General features: G+C 39.7%; 2 protein-coding genes across 3 annotated transcripts in view; both read left to right on the top strand.

The window, feature by feature from the left end:
• The window catches only part of LOC109932143 (cadherin-related family member 3-like), a 250,849-nt gene that overhangs the window by 94,197 nt on the left and 131,138 nt on the right, over positions 1 to 25,514 (top strand). The gene's annotated exons all lie outside the window — the stretch shown is intronic.
• thoc7 (THO complex 7) overlaps positions 25,468 to 25,514 on the top strand; it is a 30,351-nt gene continuing 30,304 nt past the window's right edge. The window contains exon 1 of the mRNA XM_020531381.2: positions 25,468 to 25,514. This exon is cut by the window's right edge and continues 200 nt beyond it. The gene's annotated coding sequence lies outside the window, so the exon portion shown is untranslated.

Here is a 25,514-nt window from a genome sequence, read left to right as displayed (position 1 = left end):
TCAGAAAGATGTGATTTTTCTGAAGAAGGGTTCTGACCCGAAATGTCATCTTTCCTGCTCCTCTGATGCTGCCTGGCCTGCTGTGTTCCCCCAGCTCCACACATAGTTATTAAGCCAACTTGATTTCCCATCTATCCTTGCATTGTCGTTAAGTTTGGCTACAACTGTACATGGTCCCTTCACTAAATCAGTAATATAGGTTATGTCTTCCAGTATCTACAATATGACAACCTTAAAATAATATATTTATCCTGAGCCTCTCTTTCCTATTAGTTTGCCAATCCTGTTTCCATGCTATTGTGTTACCTGTAATGACTTGGCCTCTTGTGCAGCTACCAATTATGTGGCAATATACTGAGTGTCGTTTGGAAATCCAAATACAATGTATTGATTGGTTCCCTCTTATCTACCCTACTCATTATTTGCTCAAAGGACGCCAATAAAATTGTCAAACCCTATTTCCCTTTCATAAAGCTATGCTGAATTTGTTTGATTCTACTAGGATTTTCTAAATATACTACTCCCTTAGCGATGGATTCTACCATTTACCAATGACAGAAATTAAGCAAACTGGCCTAATCATTTCCTACTTTCTGTCTGCCTCCTTTCCTGAACAGGAGTTTTAACACTATGCAGATTTTCAGCCTACTGGGATCTTTGCTCAAAACTGGAGCATTTTGGAAGATTTTTTTAAAAATACACTTACTCTCTCTACATCAATTTTTAAGATCCTAGGATGAATGGCATCAGATCTAGAGGGCCTGTCAGCCTTTAAACCCATAAATTTGCTCTGTATTTATTTTCTAGAGATTATGACTGAATCATTGATGGTTGGATCACAAAAGGAAGTCACTTGGCTAGTTATGTCCATACAGTTCTCTGCAAGAGCAACTCAACTAGTCTCACTCTCCTGCCCTTTCTCTGTAATCCTGAAAACTTGTTGTCTGTTCAGATAATTATCCAACTCCCTTTTGAACATCACAGTTGAATTTGCTGTGAGCACATTCTCCCCGTGTCTGCATGTGTTTCCTCCGGGTATTCCGTTTCCTCCCACAGTCCAAAATTGTATAGGTTAGGTGGATTAGCCATTGGAAATGCAGGATTACAGGATTGGAGTGGGTCTCAGTGGGATGCTGTTTAGAGGGTCGGTATCAGCTGAATGTTCTGTTTCCACACTGTAGGGATTCTACGATGGCTCTGCCTTTGAGGATCATTGACTATGTAATCATTAATTAATCCTTTCCTCACATTAATGAAAAATAGCAGACAGATGTGATTTTTTTTGGATCACACTGGTGTCCACCAGCTCCCACAGTCTACACTTGAAATATATCACCTGCTCTGCCATCTCTATTGCATTTCGTTCTACTAATTACTTTTTCAAGTATTCAAATTTCATTCAATTCGCTATTTATAGCTTTTAATCCAGATAATAGCATTATTATTAAATTCAGTTGTATGCTTGAGGCTTTGCTGTGTTTTAGCTCAAATTACTAGTTTCACTCTATTTCTTTATATTTATTTTGATTAATTAAGCACCACCTCTTATTCCTCACCATATCAAATTCCTTCATACTCTGGTGAAAAGCTCAGTTGAAGCAGTTCTGTACTAATAATCTTTAATATAAATCCACTTACTACTTTACTTGCCTGAATTGAAATGTTTAATTTCCTGGGTCTTAGTTTTCACTAATATCAAGACAAAGATTAAAAAAGTACTCACCAAACAATTGATTACTTACTTTCTTGTGAATTACAGAATCACAAAGTTATTATGGTTCAAAAGGAGGCTACTAGGCCACTCATGTCTGAACAAGTGTAACTTAGTGCCAATCTCTTTCCTTTTCTCCATACAACTGAACATTGTTTCATTTCAAATAATTATTTAAAGCCCTCTTGAATGCTTAATTAAATATGCTTCCATTACATTTCCAGGTAGTGTATTCTAGACTTAAACCACATACTGAGGATTTTTTTTTCATACATTGCACTTGCCTCTATTGCAAACCACTTAACATCTATGACGTCTCATCTTCAATCCTGTTATGAGCAGAAATAGTTCCTCTCTATTTATCATTCCCACACCCCTCCCCGCCAAAACTGCATTCAGTACTTTAGCTGAGGTCTATCTAGTGTCTAGTGACTCATTAAAGTTCAGCATAAACACTTCTACTGTATGACCCTATGAAGCAAAGTTACTGTATGCTTTATTAAATGTTCTCTCCATCTATCCTACCATCTTAAATGACTTATGCACACACGGACACTCAGGAACCTCCTCTCCCGTATCTCCTCTAGAATTGTACTCTTATTTTGTATTATCTCTTCATGTTTTGCATATTAAAGTGAATCACTTCACTTTTCCACATTGAACTGCATCTGCCACCTGTCTATCCGCTGTTCCAACTTGTCAGTATCCTTTTGAAGTTCTACACTGTCCTCCTCATTGTTTATAATGCTTCCAAGTTTTGTATCACATGCAAGCATTAAAATTGTCTCTTGCACCCTAATATCTAGATAATTCATTGTCAAATTAGTTTCCTTTGTTCTTGAGAAATTGGCCAAGGTGTTCTCTAGAACTGTCTATCACAAACTTACCTTTACTGATCAGCCTTCACATTAGGATTCCATGCTCTATAAGATTGGTCTTATCGGCAACATCGTAAATAGGGCCCAAGACTTTTGTGCACCTATAAAATCAATGCTGGAATAGGGGACATCAAAGCTATCTGTGGGATAATGGCTGGCCTGATCTTATCAGTTCTCATTGCACAGCCCATGAAAAGCCCTTTGTCCTGAAATTAGCCCAGTCTGCATCAGCTTACACTGTAGGGTAAGATATCTCAACAGCTTGAGGAACAGGTTAAGTTGAGCAACTGTTTCACACTGCCATGCAATGGTAAAATGTGTTTCAACATTAACAGGATGCTGTCATCAAGAAATAAAAGATGTCCTGTCTATCACACAAATGAGTAATGTGGTATATTAATTTCACTGCCAGTGTGATACCAGAAAAGTAGGCCATATATTCCAAAGGCTGCTGGACTACATCACACAGCATTTCCCTGTTTACAACAAGCAAGGTACTGACCATACGCAACCAGCACATGCTTGCAAAACTTGCAACAAAGTGTTAAACATTAGATGTGATTCTGCGATTGAACAACATTTGCTGAAATAATCGTGGGTGTCAAAGTGTTACACAGATAACAAATTTTGGATTGTCGGTGCAACTCCCAGTGCAGCACACCTGTGAGCACTAGAAACAACATATATTAATACGCTGGGCCCTGTATTTTGCAGACAGGAAAAATATGTTCATGTATTGCACTTGTTTCAACTCAACAAAATAGGTCTCACCCATTTGCTGATTCACTTCTCAGGGCAATGCCCTAATGACTCAGGGTAACCTGCCTGGTTTAAAATTTAAACAAGACCTGGTAGTTAACTGTCAAACATTATTACTTGTTGCATTATCCAAAACATCTATTAATCAGGGTCCACTTGTCAACTGCTTAGTATTCTGTTCTCTTGCAGCATAAATGTCAGTTTTCCACTCGAACTGGTATTCTTGCAAAATGTCTTGATAAATCCAAGATAAAAGTCTTCAACGTAATGTGTCTTTTTCAGAAAACAGCTTCTTTTTAGAAGATAGGCCTTTATTCAGCTATAGTTTAACCCATTAGGTTTTGGTTTTAGTCTATCTGGCCCAGCTCCATTCTTATCCCATTGAAGTTGGTTCTCCTCAGCAAAATTATTCTTACTCTGGATTGTCCACTGCCCTTTTCTGCCATCAGCCTAAAGTTTATGATGCAATGATTACTGTTTCCTAATGGTCGCTCACTGACATTTTATGAACTTGGCTAACCTCATTTTCAAGAACCAGGAAGGAGACTGATGCTGGCGATAAAGTTAAAAAAAGAACAAAAGAACAAAAGTAAATGGAAGAGACAGAAAAGAGATAAAAAGATAGGCAGATGGAAGCAGACATGCCTTGGGCTCAGGACCTGGGCATGAATGTTGCTACTCTGCTGCTGCCATTTTGGATGGATGCCCTGTGTGACTGGAGTGAGGAAAGACTTAACATCCTGGGATCTCAAAGGAGACAAACCTATCATCCAGATTACCTCAGAGCCTTTGTAAAAATGGTTATCATATCAATGTATTATGCACAACCACATATTGTTTAAGACAAGAGCACTTTTTTATTAGTCTACCTAAAGGTTTTAATTTACCATTTTCCATGAGTAGGTCCTATAGGCCCAGTCAGAAAGTGAAGATAGTGACAACTATCTACCCAACCACATGTTGGCAATGATTAGCATCACATATTCATTTGACAAAAATCTTCTCTTTAATTTCAAAATTTTGGCAAAGATCTGTAGCTCAGGTTGTGGGTGATGTTGTTGATTTGCTCACCGAGCTGGCTTGTTCTCGTTCAGACGTTTCATCACCATGCTAGGTGACATCATCAGTGGCGCTTCTGATGAAGCGATGTTCTTCTACTGTGCTTGGAATTTATACTGTCCGGTCCATTATTGTTAGTACTGTCATTTCCGGTTTTGATCTGTATGGGTGTATATACTCAGACAATGAAGGCCATCATTTAACTGGGACAAGGTAACCATAGCAGCCCAAGCCAAACACAGACACACATGGGAATTCCTAGAGGCATGGTTCTCCACCCATAATGCAATCAATAAACATATAGAATTGGACCCCATATACAAACCCATACAGATCAAAACTGGAAATGACACTACTCACCATAACGGACCAAACAGTGCAAATTCCAAGTGGAGTAGAATAACATCGCTTCATCGGAGGCTCCACTGATGATGTCACCTAGCATGGTGACGAAACAGCTGAACAAGCCAGCTCGTTGACCAAATCAACAAACTTCTCTTTAATTTATTCACAGATGGCACAGTGGCTCAGCACAGTGGTTAGCACTACTGCCTCACAGCACTAGGGACCCAGGTTTGATTCCACCCTTGGGCAACTGTCTGTGAGGAGTTTGCACTGTGTCTGCATGGGTTTCCTCCCACAATCCAAAGAGGTGCAGGTTAGGTGGTCTGACCATGCAAAATTGCCCATTGTGTTCAGAATGTGCAGGCGAGGTGGGTTGCAATGGGAAATGCAGGGTTACAGGGATAGGATGGTTGGGGGAGGTGTGGTGATGGGCTGAATGGCCAACTTCCACGCTGTAGGGATTAATGACTTAACAGGTAAGCCATTCAGTTCCATTCTCAATTTGTGGACTACAACAAATGGAACATAAGGAACAGCTTCAATGTGACTGTGGCTATTCAAGCCGGACTATTGCCCACATATTCTTCTGCCTTCAGAGATCTAATCCTGCTGGCATCATAACTATTTACACTGCATCAGCCTGAAGCCATTACATGGATTGTTAACACTGACACAGAACTATAACTCCTCATCAAACTATAATTGCTTCCCCAGTTGTACAAAAAAGAAGTTCCATTCCATTTCATTCTATGTGAGCAAGTATAGTGAAAATTTTTAAGATAGGTTTTGTTTGGAAGAACTAATGCCATTTCACCTCAACAAAGTGTAACATGTTGCAAGGCTAAGCCAATAATTCAATGTGTGCAGATGGAAGTTTCTCTGGGAGAGTGCATTCTGTGCTCTATGTGGTTCAGGTTTTGGACCTGATTTTATACATCCCAGAATTTTATACATCTCCACATCGACAATGATGTTCACTCTGTCAAGTTGCTGGCAGTTCCCACCTACCATACATAATTGCTTTTATACTCCTGCAGCTTACCTACTGAATGAGCTTTTCTGTAATATTTTATGTGATATTTATGTTTTCTTAAATCATTGCTTGTCTTAGTATTGCTTTCAGTATTTTTTACTTTACTGTAAATCTCTGCAGTTTCCTTTTATTTCTGTATTTTTAATAAATGAGATCATGCTATTTATTTCTAGCACATCTCTTTTTTTTAACAGTTTCAATATTTCTTTACTGCTGTTTCCACTATTTGATTTAAAATGAATGAATGGCTGAGGGTTCACTAAATCAGAGCAATAGATTGAAGAAATTCAGGCAAAGCATAAAAGTAGGCCTAAGTCAGTTACACTTGAATTTCCTTGATTTATGGCATTGAAAAATCAACATTTGGCTGAATTTTACCTGAAAATGCTGAATGTCAATTTTGGTGAGTTTCATGAAAGATTTCTCTCAGCAAGCTCTTGCAAGTTTTCTCATGCTATCATCCCAAACTTGCCTCATTACCTATGCATCATGCCTCTTGGTATAGTGCTCATTGTATTCTTCACTCACCACAGGCAGAAGTATTGGCAACAACCAGGAGCTCCTGGAATTCTTTTAACGCCCAGCCCTGCACCCATTTAAGCATTGGTAATCTGCAGCTGCCTGGCATGGTTCTTGTCAATTGTCCCAGATATGTTGGACAAAAAAAAAGGAAAGATTTTGCCAACAAGGACCTGGAGGTCCTAGCTGACTGGGATAGGAGTATGGTCACTATCAATGGCGTGTCCACTGAGATGATGGTACCTGGTGTCCAGGTTGCAAGTCTAGAGGATCAAGTGGTGAGCTGGACTCAGCAGATTATTATTCTGATTTACACTTTGTGAATTGTCACCAGTTTCTATCTGGCAGATGGGAGGAGGAAAAACTGCATTTCAATGAGGCAAGCGATGTAAAAAATGAGGATGTTAATGTATGCTAACACATGCAAATAAGCCTCTTGCTGCTCACTAGTGAGAATCTTGTTTGTTATTCAACATTTGGTTGAAAAATGGGACTTTTTACCCATGACAGGAATCACCTTGCTGCCAGTCTCACATGACTCTTCCAACCTTCCTGCCAATGCCATTGTCTTAATTACCCTCTTGACAATTATTAGGGATGGGCAATAAATACTGGCCTAACCAGCGATACCCCCTTCCATGAATAAATTAGGAAAATATCCCCTTTTTAGCCGTTAAACCTCTTGCCCAATGAGCCCTCTTTCTCTATCCTGGTTTCCAAGAAGAGAAATAATCAAATTATTTTCAAACTCTTAAGAAGTGTTTACACAGTCCAAGTATATAATTTAAACTTCTATAAACAGTTCTCTGGACTTGAAAGCAGATTTTATTTATTTTAACTCTGAATCTTCAACCAAATCATCTTTGGTCACCGAAGAAGCACCCACCCAATCCTTTTCCTTGCTCTTGAACATATTGGTTGGTGCTTTGTGCTTTACTGCTGTTGGTGGAATGCTGATGTGGGGGTCAGGTGCTAACTTTTTAACCACCGAACGTGTTCAGGTTGTTTAATTAAACACTCTGTAAATGGCTGAGGATACATAATTGCTGGTGATTACTTTCCTGTAAATGCCTTTGAGCTTTGAAAAAGCTTTCTTTGCATTCAAGTCTGAACTCCAAGTTCAGCAGTGACACTTTACCACTGTGGCAGCAATCACAACTTCTAGTGCCAGAAGGTGTGATAAGTACTCTGTTGGGAACAAGCAAACTGTGCTGCATAACATTCTGCAATTGTCACTTACTCTACAGTTGATTACAGTGCTGTATGTATATCCAAGATGACACTACAATTGTGGATAGAGGACAGTTGAACTCAGCCACCAAAGCAACATATTTTGGGCCTGCACCACTGTCTGTGCCTTTGCTTGATGGATTTGTAAGGAACCTTTGTGTAGTAACTCAGGAAGTCAGACTGGAAAGGAACATAATTTATTGAAAAATTTTAAGATAGAACCATTATTTGTGGTGTACTTAAGCTAGTCCAATCTGAGACAGACAATTCTGCAAACATATCCCTGGATCTGTCTTTTTTAAAGAAATAACCTATTTTACAAATCTACTGGTTCAGAGATGTTATTCCACACCTCTGGAGCAGGTGGGACATGAACATAGGCCTCCTGGTCTTGGGGTAGGGACACTACCACTGCACCATAAGAAGACCTCTGTGTCTGTTTTTTTTGTTGTTATCTTTCTTTTTTTAATAGAGATATTATTCCACACCTCTGGAGCCGGTGGGACTTGACTCCAGGTCTCCTGGCTCAGAGGTAGGGACTCTATCACTGCACCACAAGAGCCCATAGGTCTGCTTTATGTATTTTTAATTTAAACTATTTTCCTAATCAACCTGTTCAAAGATGTTATTACATACCTCTGGAGCAGGTTCGACTTGAACACAGGTCTCCTGGTTCTGTGGTAGGGACTATGAGGGGTGACCTTATAGAAGTTTATAAAATCATGAGCAGCATGCATAGGGTGAATAGTCAAGGTCTTTTCCCCAAGTTAGGGGAGTCCAAAACTGGAGGGCATAGGTTTAAGGTGAGGCGACAAAAGATTTAAAAGGGATCTAAGGGGGAGCTTGTTTCACACAGAGGGTGGTGCATGTATGGAATGAACTGCCAGAGGAAGTGATGGAGGCTGGTACAATTACAAGATTTAAAAGGCATCTGGTTGTATGTATGAATAAGAAGGGGTTAGATGGATATGGGCCAAATGCAGGCAAATAGGACTGGTTTAACTTAGGAATCTGGTTGGCATGAATGAGTTGGATTGAAGGGTCTGTTTCCATGATGCTGTACAGTTCTATCTCTAAGACTCCACTTCTGCACCGCAAGAGGGCCTGGGCCTGCTTTATTAAAGGCTCAGGTGATGAGTTCCAGCTAAGCAGGCCATTGTCTGTTATAAAGTGAACTTATACTTAACAAGTTGATGGAGAGGTATAGGTCATATTGAAACACTATGAGGCTGTGACTTGTCTTGTTGATTTTTCTTGTATTACTTGTCGTGCTAAAAAGAAATGTATGGATATATGAGTCTAAGATTCAGATAAGTAATTAGTCTGTTTAGCTCAGTTGGCTGCATGGTTGGTTTAAAGCAGCAATGCCACCAGTGTGGGTTCAATTCCCATTACTGGCTGAGGCTACCATGAAGGACTCTCCTTCTCAACCTCTCCCCTTGCCTGAGGAGTGGGTGGCCTTCAGGGTATATCACCATCGGTTGTCTCTCTCTCTAATGAGAGAGCAGTCCCTATGGTCTGGTAAGACTATGGTGAGTTGTCTAGCTTATGCGTTCATAATGTGATTATAGATATTAGGCATGATAGAAGAACTAAAGAGACAAGACAAGATAGATTTTGTGAATGACCTGCTGCTGTTGCCTTCAAGAGTGGTTTACAATGCAGAGGCTTGCATTTGGCCCATAATATAGGTTCTTTGTTACAATAATACGTAAGTAAACTTCTTCCCTCAATTTTCTAATAGTCATGTATCTTCTGCTTCAAATATTTTTCATATTTTTTCTGAAAACATTAATACTCATAGCCTCAATGATTCCTTCTAGCAATGCATTATATGCCTTAACAATCTTCTGTTAATTGTTTCACATTACAAGTGACAATTTTTAAATTCAATACCCCTCAACCAAAAACATCTTCTTTTTCCTATTTCTATCAAAATTCTTTTCCCATTAAAAAAATGCATGCCAGTCTCATAAAGCTTTCTCTGTTCCAATGCAAATAATATTTGTTGTTACAGATATTATTTATGTTATCTTACTGCTCATAATTATTATGCTTTGTATGGAAGGAAGTATAACTTTTCTTACGCTTGGAATGTAATTAAACTAAATTTGAAAACTGTCAATTAAATAATTCAGCAGCAAGCTTGTATGAGTTTAAAAATGAAGATTGTTTATTCTCACATTTTTAAAATAAATCCAGGAACTCACACACTCATTCTTCGAAACCCACAAAGAGTGGGGCACAACTTGCAGTTCCAAGTAAATTCCAACATTTTCCCTCTCTGTGCAGGTGAAAATAGGGGCTACAGCATTTCAACCCACTGTAATGCCAAAACATGGCAATGATGCAAAATAACTTCTAAAATTTGTTACAGTATGATAACTCTCAACTATTCAACATATTTTTCTCTACAATTTGTTACAAATTCCTAGGCATTGAATATATTAGAACATTGTTACAAAATACTTCCACTTCTGGTACAAATCTGATTCATTGCTGTTAATTTAATTGGAAAGTAGGAATGGTGATCATAGAAAATTAAAACTACCTTAATGAAGTGGATAAATGCAAATTTTACTATTTATTCCAGAGCAGATTTTGGAATGAATACTTTTATCTTTACTCTTTGGTTTATTTGTGTAAAAACATATATTCTAAACAAGGGAGGTTTAAAACACCAAATGCATTTTTAAAATCAAAATCATGTCAATCGTGCAATATGATATCCCTAGTTGGGCCAGACCGCTCAAGCTGGTTTAACAATTTTTTTTGGAGGTCCATGCTCCATATTTCTTCAGAAATGAAGGGTCCCGACCCAAAACATCAATTTTCCTACTTGTCTGATGCTGCCTGGCCTGCTGTGTTCCTCCAGCTCCACACTGTGTTGTCTCTGACTCTAACATCTGCAGTTCTTGCTATCTCTCATTGAGGAAAGATATTAGCTCAGACAATGTCAAATCTGAGTTGGTAGAATTGAGAAATGCAAGGAACAAAAAAAAATTAGTGGTGTGGTATATAGACCACCAAACTGTAGTGGTGATGTTGGGAATGGCATTAAACAGGAAATCAGAGATGCATGTGGTAATGGAATACTTGTAATTCTGGTTGACTTTAACCTGCATCTAGAATGGGCAAATCAAATTAGTCATTGTACTGTAGAGGAGGAATTCCTAAAATATATACAGGATGGTTTTCTGGACCAATACATTGAGGAACCAACTAGAGAGCAGATCATCTTAGACTGGGTATAATGCAATGAGAAAATAATAATTGCTTATGGAGTTGTGAAAGACCCTTTTGGGGGTGAGTGTCCATCTTATGATAGAATTCTTCATCAAGGTACAGAGAGACGTAATTGATTCGGAGACTGTCATCCTGAATCTGAATAAGGGAAAGTACAATGCTATGAGGCATCAGTTGGCTACAAAGGATTGGGAAATGTTACTGAAAGTAATGATAGTGAATAGGCAATGGCAAACATTTAAAGAGCAAGGGTGTGGACTACAAAAAATTGTTTATTCCTGTCTGGCTCAAGAGTGCAAAGAAAGCTATGACCAAATGATGGCGTATGCGGCAAGTTTGATATGGTATTTGATGCAAAGAGATGCATACAAATTGACAATAAAAAACAATAGATGATGAGGATTGGGAACCATTTAGAAGTTAACAAAGAAGGACTGAGGGCCTATGACCACTAGCGTCCTACAGGGACCAGTGCCGCGTCCACTATTGTTTGTCATTTACATATACGATTTGGATAAGAATTTAGGAGGAATGGTAAGTAAATTTGCGGATGACACCAAAATGAAGAAAGTTACCTAAGATTACAATGGGACCTTGGTCAATTGGGCCAATGTGCTAAGGAGTGGCAGATAGAATTTAATATAATTTGATTTATTGTTGTTACATATTCCTAAATACAGTCAAAAGTTTTGTTTTGTAGGCAGTATAGGCAGATCATAGCAAACAACGACGTACAGATTATAGGGTGCTTAGACAGAGCAAATTTGGATAAATGCAAGCTAGTTTTGGGAAAGTGACTAAGGGCAGGAGTTATACAGTGGTAGGGCACTGGGTAGTCTTTCCAAACAGAGACCGAGAGGTTCAGGTACATAGTTGTTTGAAAGTTGTGTTACAGGTAGACAAGGTCATTAAGAAGGCATTTAGCATGCTTGCCTTAATTGCTTAGACTGCTGAGGATAGGAGTTGGGTCGTCATGTTACGGTTGTACAGGACACTGCTGAGGCCACTTTTATGGTACTGTGTACAGTTCTGTGGAGACTTACACCTTGAGAATGTTCAAGATAAATTGATTGATTTATAGATATTAAAAACAACAAGGGATATGGTGATGATGTGGAAAAATGGCACTCGTAAAAAATCAGCAATGACCTAGTTGAAAGATGGAGCAGGTTTGAGGGACTAAATGGATTATTCCTGAACTTATTTTCTATGTTTATGTATTACCATCAAGAAAATCTCATGAATATAGAGATGACCATTGTTTGGTGAATCAAACTTGAAAATCCAAATTAATATTTACTATTTGAGTCCAAACTCTTTTATTCTACTGCAACTTCACCTTTCCTGATAACTTCACAGTCTTGAACTTGTCAACAAATGGCATTCAAAGTCCAACCGAACCCAAAACTATCTAATGACCCTAATTTGAGCTAATAAGAATGGCAGAACTGTCAACGTTTGCTTTCATTATTCTCATGCTTCTGGCAGAATTTTCTAGAATCCGCAAATGTACACATAAGTACGGAAATCCTTTACTTCCCCAGAGTATCTTCTGCACCGTTGAAGTCCACCCAAAACCATAACCAATTAGAAATGTTAACTTCATAATTACTGTAACTAGCCTTACTGGCCCTAATAGGGTCATTATAATTTATTGTTGTCAATTTTTTTTCATCCCTATTCTTTTAGGAGTTTATGATATCTTCACTTCTGTCTCAATCGGGTGTGTATGCCCTAATCATTTGTTTTGCTATCCATAAACTTTAATATGAGAAGTGCTGGGACTTAGTGGTTTTTACTGCCTGGCTGGTTACTTATGAGAGTAACTTAATGTGATTAGCTGATGACATCACTGTTGCTAGAGATTCCCTTGACTTCGTGCCAAATTCAAACCTATATCAGGAAATGGGAAATTTCTGCCAGAAAGATTGCCAGATTTTTTTGGACAGCTTTGTTTGAGATCAGTGCTGGAAGCTATTTCTCTATGATATTCAGTCCAGTATTACTCATTCATATACATATACAGTTACCCAATTCAGATTATGAAATTATTTTGAAGCCCATGCCTGTTTAGAAAATGGATCTTAACTAGTAATTTGTGTCATTGAAATGCAAAAAAAGAAAATTTGTAAGATATAACGTTATTTAAAACATTGATGAAGGATGGAATCATTGAATGGTTACAACATTCTTACCATTGTCACTGTGTTGGCTCTCTGTAAAAGCAACTCACCCAGTCCCACTTACCAATCAGTTCTTCACACTTTGCAATTTTTTTCTCTTTGGATAATTCTCCAATTTCCTATTGAAAGTGATGGTTGGATCTGTCTTCATCACACTCTGAGATAAAGCATCCAAGATCCTAAAACTCATTGAATGTCTGGTTCCTTTGCCAATCACCTTAAATCAGGGTTCTTTGGTTCTGGATCCTTCTGTCAATGGCAACAGTTTCTCATAGCAACATGGAAACATATAAGATAGGTGCAGGAGTAGGCTATTCAAAGCATGGAGCCTACTCTGCCATTCAATATACTCATGGCTGATCATTGAGCTCAATACTTTAATACTGCCCTTCACCGATATCCCTTGATCCCTTTAGCCCTATGAGATAATTCCGGAAAACATTCAATGTTTTTGCCTCAATCACTTTCTGTGGTAATGAATTCCATAGGCTCACCACACTAGGTGAAGAAATTTCTCTTCATCTCAGTCCTAAAAGATTTACTCCTTATCCTTAAATATGACCCCTCGTTCTGGACTCCACCACCATTAGGAACATCCTTCCTGCATCTAACCTGTCCAATCCTGTTGGAAGTTATAGGTTTCTACGAGATCCCCCTACATTCTTCCAAACTCCAATGAATCCCTACATATTCCGTTGTGATCCTTCAAGATTTTGAATACATGAATCAAATATCCTGTTGCTCAGTAGTTAGCACTGCTGCGTCACAGTGCCAGGGACCTGGGTTCAATTCTACCCTCGGGTGACTGTCTGTGTGGAGTTCGCACATTCTCCCCATGTCTGTGTGGGTTTTCGCTGGGTGCTCCAGTTTCTTCCCACGGTCCAAAGATGTGCAGGCTAGGTGGATTGGCTGTGGAAAATTGCCCATAGTGTACAGGGATGTGTAGATTATGTGTGTTAGCCATGGGAAATGCAGGTTTACAGGGAAAGGGCATGGGATGGGACTGGATGGGACACTCCTTGGAGGGTTGGTGTGGACTTGTTGGGCTGAAGAGCCTGTTTCCACACTATAGGGATTCTATGATTCTACTCAGAGAACAACCCCAGCTTCCCTAAGCTTTCCATGTAATTCAAGCTGTTCTTCTGAAGAAAAGTTAAATTGGACTTGAATACTCTTGTTTCTCTTTCCACAGATGCTGCCAGGCCTGCTGGGCTTCTCCAGCACTTTCTGTTTTCATTTCTTATTATACCCCGATTGTTGATACCTAAATGTTCCCCTTCTGGCTTGATCCACATGACTCATCTCATTCCCCAGAATTAGAACATAGAACATAGAACAGTACAGCACAGTACAGGTCCTTCGACCCACGATGTTGTGCCGAACTTTTACCCAAAACCTAAGGTCTATCTAACCTCCACCCCTACCTTGTACTATCATCCATATGCCTGTCTAATAGCTGCTTAAATGCCCCTAATGAGGCTGACTCCATTACCCTCTCCAGCAATCATTCCACGCCCCTACCACTCTCTGAGTAAAGAACCTACCTCTGACGTCTCCCCTATATCTACCTCCACTCACTTTAAAACTATGCCCCCTCGTAATAGCTACCTCCACCCTGGGAAAAAGCCTCTGGCTGTCCACTCTATCTGTACCTCTGATCATGATGAAGCAATGTTTCTTTCCTTGTTGAATTGGAAACATGCTGCAGAAAACTCTCCAGAACACATCAACATGATCACCAGTGGAATTTGAAGGCCTGTTTTTGGAAGGGCAAAACTATTTGATCATTGCTTTCTCACACAGATCAACACCAGGAACAGACAGCTGCCATCTCCAAGATACAGCTGTTCACGGAGGTTGGATCTCAGAGTGTCCAACATCATAACATATACTCCCTCTGCAGCACCAAGTTGTGCAAAACACAGCAGGCTATTGCAATCTGGAATACCAATGCAACAATACATGCACATAAATCTTGTCGTCAGACCTTTGGTTTGCTTGATGGTGGCTTGATTGCTGCATGGCTAGTGTTGTATCTTTCTTCTGCCCCTGCCCTAGAGTTCTTCACTTGAGTTAGTCGCCATCTCTTTAGTGGGTAATCCTTATCACCAAAATTCAACCTTGAAAATGTAAAGATTGCCTCTTATTATTTCACTCTACTTTTGATTGTGGAATGAATTAGGAAAAGGATTTTTTTACAACAATGGACTGAGGAAGTAATTTCTGTGCTTTAAAAAAAGTTACTGCAACTCATTGTAAGTTGTGTTTACACAGTTGCTGTGCAAACATTGGTCAAGTGTGAAAATGAGGCACGTGTACAAAGTGATATTTGGCAGCAAAAAGCAACTGATTGATTTGTGCGATTGTGATGAGTCATGGATGCTAAAGGTCATTGGTCAGACAACAACTCTCAGATTGGTTCTTGGGTAGCTGAACAGCTTATGGGTGTGAATGATATGAGGAGCAGGCCTTGGACATTTGGAAGGTGAGGTGGTTTCTCTCTCCCCAGTGAAAGAATTTTAAAAAGTGTGATGATACCATGACTTTAAGAAGTGTATTTCATCCTTTTTGTTATGAAGATGGGTTGAGACAGAAGTGCTGAGCCATCTGTCAAAGCCAATGAATAGTTTGTGACGGCTTGGGTTTTTCTTTAAGTTGGGCTTTTAGCTTTCTGCAGTTGTTGGGGTCTTGAAACTGGATGTGGAAGCTCATATTCCTCTCTCTGCTAAGAACTGGGATTCCCTTCCTGCTGCTAGAATTGTATGTGAGACAATCTGTTCTACTGAATTTGCCTTTTCCAAGGGTGTGTTAATATTTTGGAAAAGTTAATTAGTAGTAGTTAATGTATCTATTATTTTGTTCAGCATTTTGATAGAGTTACAGTTAAGTGAGTCTTTTATTTTTATTTTGTCTGTATTTTAACTGTAGTGTAAAAATAAAGTGTGTTTTGCTCAACATCAAGTAGTTTGACCAATCCAGTTGCATCTGGAACGCTATGCCTTACCCTTTACTTTAAAACAAGAAATGTTAGGGTCTTGACTACCTTGTTTTTTTTGAGGGGATTCAGTCTGGTCCATAGCAAAAAGACAATTATTTGCTCCCATCAATTGATGTAAGCTATTGTTTTTAATTGATAAAGTCAGAGACTTTATTTATGAACCAGTCACTCTGTGCATCCTGTGAAGAAGTGAAAGAACTTAAAGGAAAAGATCAGAGAACTAGAGTACTTGGGAAACAAAACAGTCACCCATCAATTCTTGAGGATCAATGCTATTGTGTTTTTTCCCCAATTTTTTTTTGTCCCTCCAGCCATAACACCTAAGTTTTTTTTTTGTGTGGGGGTGTGCGGATGGTGTTAGAGCTTTAACTAGTAGAGTTACATGTCAACAGTTCATTACTGTTTACCTGTGGTTAGAATCTGTTTATTTGTAATAAATATTGGGTCTTGTTAAGTACAGAAACCTGGTCTATGGTATTTGTATTTTCAGCAGCTCTGGCAGCATCCGTGGACAGGGAGCAGAGTTAATGTTTCAGGTCCAGTGAAGTAGGGTCACTGGACCTGAAATGTTAACGCTGCTCCCTCTCCATTGATGTTGCCAGACCTGCTGAGTTTTTCCAGCAATCATTGGTTTTGGACCTGATTTCTTGCATCTGCAATTCTTTTTTTTAAACTATCTGTAACCTATGTCTATCAGACAGATAAATTGAAAACTATGTGTACTTTGGTATTTTTTAGCTCTTGAGATTACTTTGGGGAAAGGGGCTTGATTTTCAGTGTATATAGGCATCAGATTTGCTTCCAAGGTAACTGCAGGGTCAATAGTCAGTGGTTGTAGACCAGTTGCACAGCGATGGAGTGGAATTTTTTCTTATTGATGGTAGTTGGTTTGTGAGGCCCTTGTTGGCACAAGCATGCAGTCTATCACGTCTTGTACCCTAGCTTTAGTCCAGCGATAGCTTCAAATCCTTTGGCTCTGTCAGAGTGATTATCTGGATCAATGTGATAATTGATGTACTGGCAGGGTTGGCCCTATGGAAGAAGCCATCAGTCACCACCTGGGTGCAATGACATGTCATTGATTAGAAGAAGCCACACATCTCCAGAAAGCTCCTGGAATAAATTTCAATCCTGAGGACAACTGCAAAAATTAAAGGAGGACATTAATAAACTTACAGAATAGACGAGCAACTCGCAAATGAGGATTACTGCAGATTATAATGATGAAATGTAGGAGCTCAATTATTACGTGGAAGGTACAATTCAGTAACGGAAGTGAAGTATAAAGGAACAAAGAAATCACTGAGTGCAAATCTTTTAATTTTGAAAGATTAGGCCACAGGTTGGCAGGGACATAAAAAAGTAAAATCAAGCAGTATGTTTTAGTTCATGAGGGATAGCTTTGGTAAACCTGCATTACACCTTTGTACTGTGCGCAGTTCTGGTTGCAGTGCTATAATGAGAAGGTCAAGCTACCAGAGGGGATGTAAAGAAGATTTGCAAGGATGATTCCAGAAACATGTAAACAAACATAATCTGGACATGATTGACAGGTTGGTCCCTTTCACTTGGAAAGAGATAGGTAATAAGCTTTTACAATTCTAAAAGATTTGAATTGAGTGGATAGAGATGATATATTTCCTCTTCTGATGAAAGTATATCTAGAGACATTCCAATAAGGAATTCAGAAGAAATTTCTTTACCCAAAGCTCATTCAGCCCAATGAGTTTATTCTGAATTTCAACAGAGAAACATAATCAGTCACACTCACCCTCTTGTCGCTGTGGCCCGCATTTCATTCAAGTGCCTATCATATTTCTTTTAAAATCATTGTTTCCAAATCCACTTCCACATGAGCAGTGAATTCGCAGTCAAGACTGAACAGTATAAAAATATTCTTCCTCAAAATCCCCCTGGATCTCTTTCTAATCTCTCAAATCTGTGTCTCCTGGTCCTTGTACCATTATGTAATGGGAAGAGATTTTTATTGTCAACTTTATCTCAGTCTGTCAATCTTGTACTCCTCTGACAACTCTCCCCTCAATCTCCTTTGTGTTAGAAATCTGCTTCTGGTGGGAATCTGACTGTATTTTAGATTCCCTGAAAGTGAGGCCTTGACAGGAATGAAGATGGCTTTCCCGTCCAATTAGAGTTATTGGGGTAGTAATGGAGACAGGTTCCAGTCAGTACTTGTCTCTGTTGTTTATCATGACAGACTTTGTGCCAAAGCTTGCCATTGTACCACAGGGCTGTGAGAAGGCACAGCAGAGCCAGAGCCTGGCACACATGATGGAGAGGAGGGAAGTCTTTCTTCATGTAGGCAGCAGGAAGAGGCCATCACATAAGAGGGATGCCTCTCTCCCTGCCTGAAAGTATTTCAGGGCACTACCTGACTGTTCCAGGCACTAGACCCAGTCACCTGACACCACAATGTCCCATCACCTATGATGATATGGGTTGTCCAGCTTCAGTAAAGAAGGTGTCTGTTATCTGTGATGTGCAGTAGTCTATAGCCTTGTGTATGATGCCTCAGAGGTTTGCATTTGAGGGCACAAATATCTGTGACCATTTGTCTAAAGGGACACTGTCTCCTTTGTCACTTTTTCTCAGTCACTTACAGGCATCTTCTCCTCTGCCAGTAGATACCATGCAGAGGGTAGTGTCTCCTTCACCTTCATGGCTCTCATCTGTTGCATTTGGCTTCTCAAAATCCAGTACTCTACCATTCTTTTATCCACTGCTGCACTTCACTTTGAATGGCCTTTATTTCTAAGGGTGCAGCATGCATTTCTAGCTGTAGCCTTTCTGGGGCTCTGGAGTCCAAACTGCCATGTTCATCTCTGTGAATACCAGGTGATGCCATGAAGGTGATGGTCCCCTGAAGGTTAATTCTGATTCTTCTTGTGACCTGAAATTTAAAATTAATTATAGAGGGATACATCCATTAATCTTAAAATAAACCTTAACTTCTAGAACTCTTTCTGCCTCCATGCCATACCCTCACCTCTATGCTGCCAGTCTGACACCAGACAGTAGTGAACTGCAGTTGGCCTGATGAAAATTAAAAAAACCTTTAGTGAGCATTCAATGATATAAGGTATTAATAGAAATGGGCAAGATCCTTCTGCCAGCCTTGGGAGAATATGCAAGGGCAGAAGATAAAGAACTTTTCTCCTAAATGCATTATTTTTCTCAGTTTATAATTTTGTTTTATGATTTGGTGTATATGATATCCCTCAGTATGCTGACAACTGTTATTTACTACTGAGGAGATTAACTGAGAATATTTTGAATATTTTTGAATATCTAATACCAAATGTAAGGATTTTTTTACAAGTAGTAAACTCTGCAGAATATATGTATCCCAGACAATTCAGCTCTGAGCTGGTGTCTATATTTTGTATAAATTATAGTTCAGAAAATTTCAGAAATTATGCAGAAAACGAAATTAATTTTATTCAAGTATTTTAAAAATGAATTTGTTTTACTGTTTGTTTCATAAATACCTGGGAACACATGACAACAAATTTACAATGTCTTCCTTGCAAAACGAAAATTGGAGTTCCTAACTCATTTTTTTTATTTTCATGCATCCCAATAAACCATCCAAACACTTGGTTAACTCAGTAAACTACATTCTCATCAGAATCAACATTACATTTAATATATTTTATTATTGTAATCAAATATAAAATAACAGTTTCAGGAGGTTAATACATTTCAAGCTGATCTAATTGATCTTGTTGGCACGTAGCCCTGTTGTGTTTATTCTGAGTCAGTGTTTGTGTCATAGGCTGTCGCACAACATACGTCACAAGATGAACTACAAGCTCTCTGATCAACTTTAGTATTAAGTGCTTTCCTGGAGAGATTGGCAGTATGCCATCAGACATGCAGATTAGCCATGGGGGAAGGAGTGGAGAGAGTGATGTATTGCATAGAGGTTATGAAATCTGCAGTGTGTGCAACAAAAGCTCTCCACAAGAAGGCAGTCTCCATTCACAGACTTTGAGCAGATGGCTGCAATTGCTGTAACACCATTTCTGAATGCATATAATCATTCTGTGAAACTGAATGCTGTGCCTGATTTGTATAAGAATATTAAATTATCAGATACATATAACAGGGGGTCACTTATTGAAAGTGATCTATATATTAGTAAATTGTCCTAAACACACGCTTGTAATGAAGATTTTTGTGAAATATAACCGTTCCCAATGTTAGCATAGAGCTGAGGGTAAGGTGATTATTTTGAAAGAATCAAATCAGTCCTTTAATTCATCTTACATCAAAAAATTACAGCCTTTAACATAAAAGACTTACAGTAAAATAAACTGTATAATTTCCAAATACATGACCACTGCCACTTAGCGGAAGAAGGGCTGCAGACATAGGAACACCACTACCTCTAAGTTTCCCTCCAAGCCATCTTGACTTGGAAATATATCACCGTTCCTGCATTGTCACTGGGTCAAAATCCTGAACTCCCTCCCTAACGGAATTGTGGGTCTATCTACATCATTGGATGCAGCCATTCAAGAAGGCAACTCACCATCGCCTTCTCAATGGGCAATAAATGCTGGTCCAGCCAGTGATGCCCACGTACCATGAATGAATTTAAAAAAAATTTGTTGATTGTAACATTAAAAATGGTTAAGCTATGTCACAACACATCAGTCATCCTAAACTGATATTGAAGGGTTAAGTGACTATACTGCAAAGACAGTTGTATAAATTGACCACATTGATCATAAGAACTTGTCTAAGCTTTTCCTCAGCAATCTTGAGGTATTAATGGAGCTGTTAACTAAATTTGTAAAACAGACTGTGAACTGAAAGGAACTTAATTGAACTTAATCATTAAGAGATGAAAACAATATGAATTCAATTCATTAATACACTAATTAGTACACTAACAAAATCATTAGATCACACAATGGCATGTGTTTGTTTAAATAAAATTGATTGTCTTGATTGGTAGAAAAATGGTCAGACTGTTTACAAATCAGGACCTAGGTCAATGCCATCATCTTCAAGACCATAAGAAATGGGAATATGAGTAGGCCATTCAGCCAGTGGAATCTGCTCCACCATGCAATAGGATTGTGGCTGATCCCACATCCTCATGTCCATTTTCTTGCCTTTTCTCCATAACTCTTGATTGCCCTACTGATCAAGAATCTAGCTACCTCTGGCTTAAATATACACAAGGACACTGTCCCCATAGCTCTCTTTGGCAAGTCTATCCTAATTTCATTGTAATTCCCTTTATTTAAGTTAAACACAATTGTTTCTGACCCAAGTTTCTGACTCTAGAACTGAGCATTAAATTCTATCATGTTATAATCACTACTTCCTTAGGGATCTTTTCCTTTGAGGTTATTTATTAAACTTGCCTCATTACTCATTACCAGATCCAAGATAGCCTGCTCCCTGGTTGGCTCCATGACATATTGCTCTAGGAAACTAACTCTGATGAATTCTATGATTTAGCAATTGTAAATACCAGAAGTGTTAATGCAGTAAAAAACGATCACCACCTATAAGATTCCTGCCAAAGTCAGAAATTTCCCTCATTTAAACACCTTGAGGTGATAATGGCTAAACAAATGAGGATGGATAAGAAGTTGAAGCAGGAGTAGACCAATCAGCCTCTCACGTATACTCCGCAATTCAATTAGACTATGGCTAACCCTGTACATCAATGCCATTTTCCCATATCTCTTAATATTGTGAAATCTGTTGATCTCTGCCTTGAATATACTCAATGCTTGCATCTTCACAGAATTCCAGTGAATTTCAAAGATTTTCACCCTCTGAGTGAAGAAGTTCATTCATTCAAATAGTCGTGAGGTCTCAGAGTAGGATGGAATGCTGGCTTTCATATTTAGGGGCTGAAATATGGTGATGCAGATGTAAGGCTGCAGTTATACAAAACAAAAACAAAGTTGCTGGAAAAGCTCAGCAGGTCTGGCAGCATCTATGAAGGAGAAAACAGAGTTAACGTTTCGGGTCCAGTGACCCTTCCTCAGAAGGCAGACCCTCTGTTTTCTCCTTCACAGATGCTGCCAGAACCGCTGAGCTTTTCCAGCAACTTTGTTTTTGTTCTGATTTACAGCATCCGCAGTTCTTTTGGTTTTCATGCAATTATACAAAACCCTTGGTAAACCCCATTTAGAGTACTGTGAGCAGAACTGGGCACCATACCTTAGGAAGGATGTTTTGGCCCTAGATGGAGTTCAGCACAGGTTTGCAAAGATGATACCCGGACTTCAGGAATCCAAGTTATGATGAGAGATTAGACAAATTAGGCCTTTACCTTCTAGAATTTGTAAGGTTAAAAGGTGATCCACCCAAGGTCTTCATAAAGATAAACTATTTCCATTGGTTGCAGATTCGACAACTGGGGGCATAGTCTAAGAATTAAACTAGACCATGCAGGAGACACGTTAGAAGCCACTTCTATACATGATGATTAATAAAGTTTGGAACTGTCTTCCTCAAATGATGGTCGATGCCAATTCAATTGTTAAATTTAAATCTGAGAGAGACAATTATTTTAAACAAGCAAGGGTATCAAGAGATTTTGGGTCCCAGGCAGGCATATGGAGTCAGGCTATAAATCAGCCATGGTCTTATTGAATGGCAGAGCAGGGTCAAGGGCCTGAATGGTCTAGTCCTGTTCCTACTCTACAACTATCAATTCAAGATTGCTATTGTACTTATTCCATTTCTTATTAAAAATCCCAAATGCCCTTTCCTTTCTGTCTGTTTGAAAATCACATACCCTCAAATATTTAGCTCCCAGCAATGATTTCCTTGAAACCATGTTTGGGTGATGCCAACAAGATAATACCCATTAACTGCTATTTATACTGTGAATTCATTTATTTTGTTTTTAATACTGTAAAGAGCTATTAATTTTGAAATATCTTCCAACATGGACCTGTACTGATTCACCAACTGGGGAAGGGTGGTAGGTTGTAATTAGCAGCTTGTGTTGGACTGATCGAGGGATAGTGATCAAGAGTCTGGGATATTGGCTATAACACATGATTTGGCGAGCCTAATCATCAGTGGCTGTTGATTAATCTGTGTGAAAATGCATTTTGGCACAGATTGTCACTTGTTGGTGAAGGAGAACTTTGGTTGTGTATCTTTTGGTTTCTGAAGTTATTCCCCCTCCCTCATCACCAACCCCTGTCCCTCTGTCATGTCCCCCAACCACTGGCACCCCCTCCGTCTGTCATTCCAGCCCCTGACTGTAGTCTTCCCACCTTCTGTTGTTAACTCCCTCCCTCTGTCATTACCCTCTCCCTGTATTACCTCCCCTCGCCTCCTTCTATCATCACCCCCTCCCTCTTGTCATTCCCCCTTGGTCCTTTCCCTCTATCAATACCCAGCTGGAAACAACGGATGAACCGGGGATCCACTGCCTCCTGAAATTCAAGTGTGTAGTGTTCAAATCAGATGGCCCTGGCCTTTACAGCAAGTCCATATAAAACCTCCGTAAGGCCAGAAGAGACATTGAAAGGCAATATCGGACTAAGCTAGAGACCCAAACTAACCACACAGACACCCACCATTTGTGGCAAAGCCTACACAACACAACAGGCTACAAAATGAAGCAGAATTATTAATGACAAAAAAACATCCCTCCCTGATGTGCTCAATGCATTTTATGCTCGTTTTGAACAGAAGGCCAGTGAAACAGTGTCACTTGCCCCGATAGACTCAGATGCACGTGTTCCCTCAGTCACCGCTGCAGCCGTCAGTTCGGCCTTCTTGAGAGTAAACTCACAAAAAGTGACTGGCCCAGATGGAGTCCCCAGCTGCGCACTCAGATCCTGCGTGTATGAGCTGGTGGAAGAATTAGCTTGGAGACAGTCAGGATTGCAGATACTGGAAGCTGGAATCAATAAATGTGAAGCTGGAAAAGTACAGCCAGTCAGACAGCATCCAAGGAGCAGGAAAGTCAACGTTTCAGGCCGAAACCCTTCATCAGGACTCACTGTGAGGGAGTATTAACTGACATCTTTAACTTCTTAGTACAATCTGAAGTCCCCAACTGCTTCAAGAAGACCACCATCATCCCAGTACCAAAGAAAATTCATGCAACGTGCCTCAATGATTCATCCATCGTTTCCGGTTGGGGAACATACAGATTGCCTTCTTTGGCATGCAGTCCTCTATACACTTGCTCATGAAGTCTGTATCGGTAGTGGCAAACTCATTTAGGTATACTAGCTCTGACCTCCATAGTCATGGCTCATATAAACTTAAGCCTCCCAGGCTGCCTTGATCCCTTGCAATTCGCCTTTTGTCCCTACAGGTCTACAGTAGACACCATCTCCCTGGCACTACACTCATCCTTGGAACATCTGGATAACAAGGATACCTATATCAGACTCCCACTCATTGATTACAGCTCCGCCTTCAACACTACAATTCTAACCAAACTAATCTCCAAACTCCAAGACCTTGGTCTCTGCTCCGCCCTCTGCAATTGCATCCTCAACTTCCTGACCCACAGACTGCAATCAATGAGAATAGGCAACAGCACCTCCTCCATAACAATCCTTAACACCGGTGCCTCGCAAGGCTGCATAGTCAGCCCCTTACTATACTCCCTGTTACACACACGGCTGTGTGGCCAAATTCCATCATAACTCCATCTACAAGTTTGCTGATGACACCACTGTTATAAGTCGGATCTCAAACAATGATGAGACAAAATACAAGTAAGAGAGAGTGCTTAGTAGCGTGGGTAAAGATAACAATCTCTCCCTCAAAGCAAAATGAAAGAGTTGGTCATTGACTTCAGGAAGCAAGATGGAGGGCATGCCCCTATCTACATCAATGGAGATGAGGTGGAAATAGTTGACAACATCATGTTCCTAGGAGTGACAATCACCAACAATCTGTCCTGGTCCAGCTACGTTGATGTGACAGTCAAGAAAGCACAACAATGCCTCTATTTCCTCAGGAGGCTAAGGAAATTTGGCATGTCCATTAAGATTCTTGCCAACTTTTACAGATGCACCATAGAAAGCATTCAATCTGGATGCATCATGGCTTGGTACAGCAACTTCCGTGCACATGACCATAAGAAATTACAGAGAGTTGTGAACACACCCAGTCCATCACACAAGCCAACATCCCACGCATTGACTCTATCCACACTTCTCACTGCCTGGGCGAGACTTGCCGCCATAATCAAAGCGACCTCCCACCCTGGTTATAACCTCTTCCAACTGCTTCTGTCAGGCAGAAAATACAACAGCTTAAACACATGTACCAACAGGTTCAAGAACAGCTTTTTTCCTGCTGTTATTAGACTTCCGAATGGACCTTTCAAATTTAATGTTGACCTTTCTCTTTGTGCGCCTTCTCTGCAGCCGTAACATTGTATGCCTCTCAGGTCCATTACCCTTATGGTACGATCTACCTGCACTACATATGACAATAATAAATAAAAAAGCCTCCTCTCCCACTTTCTCCCTCTGGACTCCGCCTCCCAACCCTCAATCCACCCTGATTCCGCCTCCCGACC

This window comes from Rhincodon typus, chromosome 16, assembly GCF_021869965.1.
Source record: "Rhincodon typus isolate 14 chromosome 16, sRhiTyp1.1, whole genome shotgun sequence".
NCBI lineage: Eukaryota > Metazoa > Chordata > Chondrichthyes > Orectolobiformes > Rhincodontidae > Rhincodon > Rhincodon typus.
The sequence above is the reverse complement of the archived record's forward strand: the minus strand, read 5'-3'. Positions and strand labels throughout refer to the sequence as shown.